This window comes from Tamandua tetradactyla, chromosome 13 (genome assembly GCF_023851605.1).
Source record: "Tamandua tetradactyla isolate mTamTet1 chromosome 13, mTamTet1.pri, whole genome shotgun sequence".
NCBI lineage: Eukaryota > Metazoa > Chordata > Mammalia > Pilosa > Myrmecophagidae > Tamandua > Tamandua tetradactyla.
The window spans coordinates 2,134,743-2,141,046 of record NC_135339.1 but is presented as its reverse complement, the minus strand read 5'-3'; the positions used below and the strand labels follow the sequence as shown (position 1 = coordinate 2,141,046).

General features: G+C 37.9%; 1 non-coding gene across 1 annotated transcript; it reads left to right on the top strand.

The window, feature by feature from the left end:
* Nucleotides 1-1,875: 1,875 nt before the first annotated feature.
* LOC143654652 (U6 spliceosomal RNA) lies at nucleotides 1,876-1,987 on the top strand. The gene has a single exon (XR_013161857.1). It is a non-coding gene; the product is annotated as a U6 spliceosomal RNA (small nuclear RNA).
* Nucleotides 1,988-6,304: the final 4,317 nt, after the last annotated feature.

The following is a 6,304-nucleotide window of genomic DNA, read 5'->3' as shown; positions in this document are numbered from 1 at the left end:
CCCTATCTCATTTCTGATTTTGTTTATTTGCATTCTCTTTCTTTTTTTCTTTGTCAGTCTTGCTAGTGGCCCATCAATTTTATTGATTTTCTCAAAGAACCAACCTTTGGTTTTATTGATTCTTTCTATTGTTCTTTTGTTATCTCATTCATTTATCTCTGTTTTAACCTTTGTTGTTTCTCTTCTCCTATTTGCTTTGGGGTTAGTTTGCTGTTCTTTCTCAAGTTCCTCCAGGTTTGCTGTTAAGTCCTCGATTTTTGCTCTTTTTCGTTTATTAATATAGGCATTTAAGGCAATAAATTTCACAGCCTTTGCCAGATCCCACAAGTTCTGATAACTTGTATTGTCATTTTCATTCATCTCCAGATAGATGATTTCTCTAGCAATTTCTTCTTTGATCCACTGGTTGCTTAAGAGTGTGTTATTTAATCTCCATGTATTTGTGAATGTTCTCGTTCTTTGGTAGTTATTGAGATCCAGCTTCGTCCCATTGTCATCAGAGAAAGTGCCTTGAATAATTTCAATATTTTTAAATTTATAAAGACCTGCTTTGTGCTCCAGCATATGATCTATCCTGGCGAATGTTCCATGAGCACTGGACTTCAAGGGGCCCCCAATAGCCAAAACAATCCTACAAATGAAAAAAAAACGGTTGGTAGACTCACATTTCCCAATTTCAAATTGTATTACAAAGTGGCAGTAATCAAAACAGTGTGAACTTCTGGGAATACAGGCTGGATTCATGCCGGCTCCATACAGCAATACAGAGGATGAGGAAAAAATGAACAGTATTGCAGTCTTGGGGTGTGAGGGATCAAAAATGGTCTTCAATGTTTCATAAGAAAGAGATACGCAGGGAGATGGAACCAGAAGAGCAGAGTGAATCTGATCAGTCGTGACCCCCACCGGGGGCAGAGAGAAGCACGCAGAAGCGTGCAGGGAAGTACAGATCTGAGAGTACTGACCATCCTTCTGCTCCAGGCTGCCCCTGGCTGGGGACATCTCCCAGAGCAGATTCACAGTCAGCAGTACCTGTAGGCATACCTCCCTAGTTGTCCACAGCAAAAAGCTATGCGTCTGGGTGCTGGGAGCAGTCACACAGCCAGGTGCCTCGAATAGTCATCCCATCTGACACAGTGAATGGCATGTCCACCAGGAGCTGTGCTGTGATCAGCTGCTTCCCTGGCACTGTGATCAGCTCCCCCATTCCACTGCCATACACTGGGAGAAGCCTGCCCAGGAGGCAGGGCATCTTCCCAGCTGGCCATTGCAGCCACAGAGGGGCAGACGTGAGGGGAGGAGGTGCCTCAGAAGCATCATCTGCTGAGTAGAAGCATAAGTGCAGTCTGGCAAACTCCCTATTTGCTTGGTTTTTTAAATTAATATGCTTACTATTATTATTATTATTTTATTTTTAATCTTTATACATATTTTAATATATTTCTATTTTAATTGAATTTTTATTTCTTTTTTTATTATTGCTATTTTGTATTTATTCTAACTTATGTGGACACCAGTCTGAGTTCATTCCCAATATATCATAATGTCATCTTCTGACTATGGGGATTACTACTGTTGAGGTGTGTTTTTTTTTTGGAGTGGGGGGAAGTGCATGGTCTGGGAATCAAACCCAGGTTTCCTGCATGGTGGTCAGGCATTCTGCCACTGAAATACCCATGCGCCCATGCCTAGCTTTCAATAGACCTGCAAGTAAAATTGTACCTTCTACATGAGATCTGGGCTTTGGACTGGCAAGGAATTACTGACAAACCAAGTACAAAAGAAAACCTTCAAAACAAAACAAAGTAAATACAAAACTTTAGAGGAGTGAAGGAAACCAAACTGCAAAATAACTCCATTAAGATAATCAAATGCGTGCTCGCTACGGCAGCACATATACTAAAATTGGAACGATGCAGAGAAGATTAGTATGGGCCATGCCACGCACAAGGATGACACGCAAATTCGTGAAGTGTTCCATATTTTTAAAAAAAGAAGAAAAAGAAAAAAGATAATCAAATGCCCAAACACAAGAGAAAGTCACAAAGCACACAAAGATCCAAGCAGAAATGGCCCAGTCAACTAATCAAGGATGTTCATAAATAAATAAAGGATGCCATGAAGACACTGGGAGACCATAAAGAACAGTTCTAGAGATTAAACAGAAACATAGCAGATCTCACCGAGATGAAAAATGCAGTAGACCAAATTAGAAATGCACTAGAAACATACACAACAGCAGATTCGAAGAAGCTGAAAGAAGAATAAGTGAGCCAGAGTGAAACAGAACAATTGAATTAGAGTGCACAAAAGAACAAATGGCAAGAAAGATGGAAAAAATGGAACTAGATCTTAAGGAAATGGTGGACAAGAGGTGCACAAATTCAAGAATCATTGGTGTGCCAGAAGGAGAAGAGAAGAGTAAAGGGACAGGAGGGTTAGTTGAAGATACAATCGAGGAAAACTTCCCAACCCTTATAAAAGACATAAAAATGCAAATTAAAGAGGTCCAACTAACTCCGAAAAGAATACATTCAAATGGTCCTACTCCAAGGCACATATTAATCAAACTGTCAAATGTTAAAGAGAAGCAGAAAGCAGTATGAGAAAAGGGATCCACCACTTACAAGGGAAGACACATAAGACAATTTGTACTACTCAAAAGGCGCCAGGGGGCAAAAAGGCAGTGGAATGATACGAATGGGAGAGGCTTCCAGCTAAGAATGCCTTATGTAGCCAAGCTGTCATTTAAGGTTGAAGGGGAGGCTAAGATTATTGACAACAAAGAAAGACCGAGAGAACTAGTGAACAAGACACCTGACCCTACAGGAAATATTAAAGGGAATCCAACCAGCTGGAAAAAAAAAAAAAAGACAGGAGAGGGAGGTCTGGAGGAGAGCACAGAATTGAAGAGTACCAGTAACAGTAATTGAAAGGTTAAAAAGAAAGAGAAGGAAAAGAATATATAGATCTGACAAAAAAAAAAACAAAAAACTAAACAAAAGGATGAGATGGTAGATGCAAGAACTGTTTTTATAATAGTAACTTTGAACATTAGTGGGCTAAACTCATCAATTAAAAGATACAGATTAGCAGAAAGGATTACAAAATATAATCCATCTATGTGCTGTTTACAAGAGCAAATCTTAGACCCACGGATACAAATAGATTGAAAGTGAAAGGATGAAAAAGGTTTCTATGCAAGCTGGAACCAAAAGAAAGCAGGAATAACTACATTACTATCAGACAAAATAGAATTTAAATGTAAAGATGTCAAAAGAAGCAAAGAAGGACACTACATATTAACAAAAGGGACAATTCACCAAAAGGAAATAACAATCATAAATATTTATTCTCCCAATGAAGCAGCTACAAAGTACATGAGGCAAACACTGACAAAATGGAAAAGAGCTACAGATGTTTCACTAATCATAGTGGAAGACTTCAATACATCACTCTACACTATAGATAGAACAACCAGATGGAGGATCAACGAGGAAACAGAGGCTAAGCAATGTGATAAAGGAATTAAACATAATAGGCATATATAGATCATTACACCCCATTCTTCTCTAGTACACATGGAATGTTCTCCAGGGCAGATCATATGATGAGACACAAAATAACTCGTTAGAAATGTAATAAGATTGAAATTATCCAAAGCACTGTCTCTGACTACAATGGAATGAAGCTGGAAATTAATAATCACCAAACAAATAGAGCTTTCACAAATATATATAGATTAAACAACACACTCTTAAATTGAGCTAACCCTGAATTTATGCCTCTCCTCTCCCACCAGCTGCACTCAATCACCAATGCCTATTGATTCTACCTCCTGAATATTCGTTAAAATTGTTACAACACTAATATTTTTACATAGGCACTCTGCTTCCATTCTTGGCCCCTTCTAATCCATTCTTCCAAGTACAGCCAGATTGGGCTTCTAAACATGAGCATCTCAATATGCCACTCCATCACTGCCACCACTGTTATCTGCTTAAAATGGCTTCAATAATTCCACAATTCATTTGGTATAAACTGCAAAATCTTTAACATGGCTTGCTAGACATTACACAATCTGTTCCCTGTTTCTTCAGCATCATCCCACACCATTTCTCCTGCTAGACACTACACAATCTGTCCCGTCTGCTTCTTGAGCATCATCCCACACCATTTCTCCAAAATTATATGTTCCAGACACACATTTTTCAGCTCCTCAAGATTGTCATTCTGATTCAGAGGAGAACACACTGTTCTCTAGTTCTAGAATATTCTCCCCATCGCCCCTCTCTTCCGAATTAATGCCTGTTCATCTTCTAGGTCTCCACTTAGATATCACTTCCTGTGTCTTCAAGGAATCTTCAACTTGAGAGGCATTAGAGTTGCCACCATATAAAAGATAAGGAACTTAGCACAATCATTCACCTCTCACCCCAGCATGGTCCATTATCATGCCTTGTATTGTGTGGAAATAATCGTGGAATGTGAGTCAGTCTGTCATAATGTTTTAAATTATGAAGTTTTGTCAAGTTTATGGTGTGAATTTAAGTTGTAACTATTATTTAATGTAATTCCGTGTTTGAATGTATGCAGTGCTTGTTGACTTCCCATCCATGGCATTTCCATTGCTAGTTAGTTATTTTCCTTCATTTTTTTATTAGGGAAATTTGAGGGTTACAGAAAAATCACAGAGAAAGTACTGGTTTCCCATATACTCCCCACACATGCAGTTTTCCCTAATATTAACACTTTGTCTTAGTGTGCTACTCTTATTACAAGTGTAAAACAATGTAATTATACAATTCAGGATGGTTTATAGTCTACATTAGGGCTCACTGTGTGGTACAGTTCTATGGTTTTAAAAAATTTTTATGTTTCAATATGGTTTGTATCTGATAACATATATAAAACTTAAATTTCCCATTTTAACCACTTTCAAATGTATAATTCAGTGGTGTTAATTACATTCACAATGCAATGCTGCCTTCACCACCATCCATCACCAAAACTCTTCTGTCACCCCAAACAGAAACCGCGTACTGATTAAGTATTAGATCCCCAGTACCTATCCCTGCTCTGTCCCCTGGTATCCTCTATTCTAGATTCTGACTCTCCGAGCTTGCTTATTTTAATTGTTTCAAATCAGAGAGATCATACAATATTTGTCCCTTGGTGTCTGGATTATTTTACTCAACATGGTGTCCTCAAGGTTCATCCATGTTGTCGCGGGCATCAGAACTTCATTCCTTTTTGTGGTTGAACAATATTCCACTGTATGTATAGTCTACATTTTGTTTACCATTCATGTGCTGTTGGGTTGTTTACAAACTTTGGCAATTGGAGTAATGCTGGTATGAACATCAGTGTACAAATATTTATTCAAGTCCTTGCTTTCAATTTTTCTGGTTATATACCTAGTAGCAGGAGTTCCAGATGATATGGTGATTCTATGCTTAACTTTTCGAGGAACCACCAAATTATCTTTCACAGCAGCAACACCATTTTACATTGCCACCAGCAGTGAATGACTGTTTCTATTTCTCCACATCCTCCCCAACACATGTAATCTTCCATTTTGATTAAATAGAAGACATTCTAATGAGTGTGAAATGGTATCTTGTGTTTTTCACTTGCACTTCCCTAGTGGCTAATGATGTTGAACATCTTTTCATGTGCTTTCTGGCCATTTATATTCTTTTTTTAAAAAAACTTTTTTATTGTATAATATAAAATATATACAAAGCAAAGAAAGAAAAATGCAATAGTTTTCAAAGCACTCTTCACCAAGTAGTCAAAGGACAGATCCCAGATTTTGTCATGGGTTACCCTATGATCCTCTCAGATTTTTCCTTCTAGCTGCTCCAGAACACAGGAGGCTAGAAGGCTTAATTTTTTTTATCATCACAATAGACCTTTTTTTTTCACTTTTGCGAAAAATAACATATACACAAAATAGCAATAAATTTCAGAGCACAGCACCACAATTAGTTGTAGAACATATTTCAGAGTTAGACGTGTTTCAAACCATTCCACAATTTTAGGTTTTTACTTCTAGCTACTCTAAGATACTGGAGCCTAAAAGAGATCTCAATTTACTGATTCAGCAATTATATTCATTTGTTAAATCCTATCTTCTCTGTATAAGTCCACCATCACCTTTGATCTTTCTATCCCACTCTTTAGAGGTATTTGGACTATTATACCTATTCTAACTTTTTCATGTTGGAAGGGTCTGTCACTAATATGGGGTAGGGAAATGAAACTATCCGATATTCTGGAAAGGCTGGGCCCCCTAGGTTTC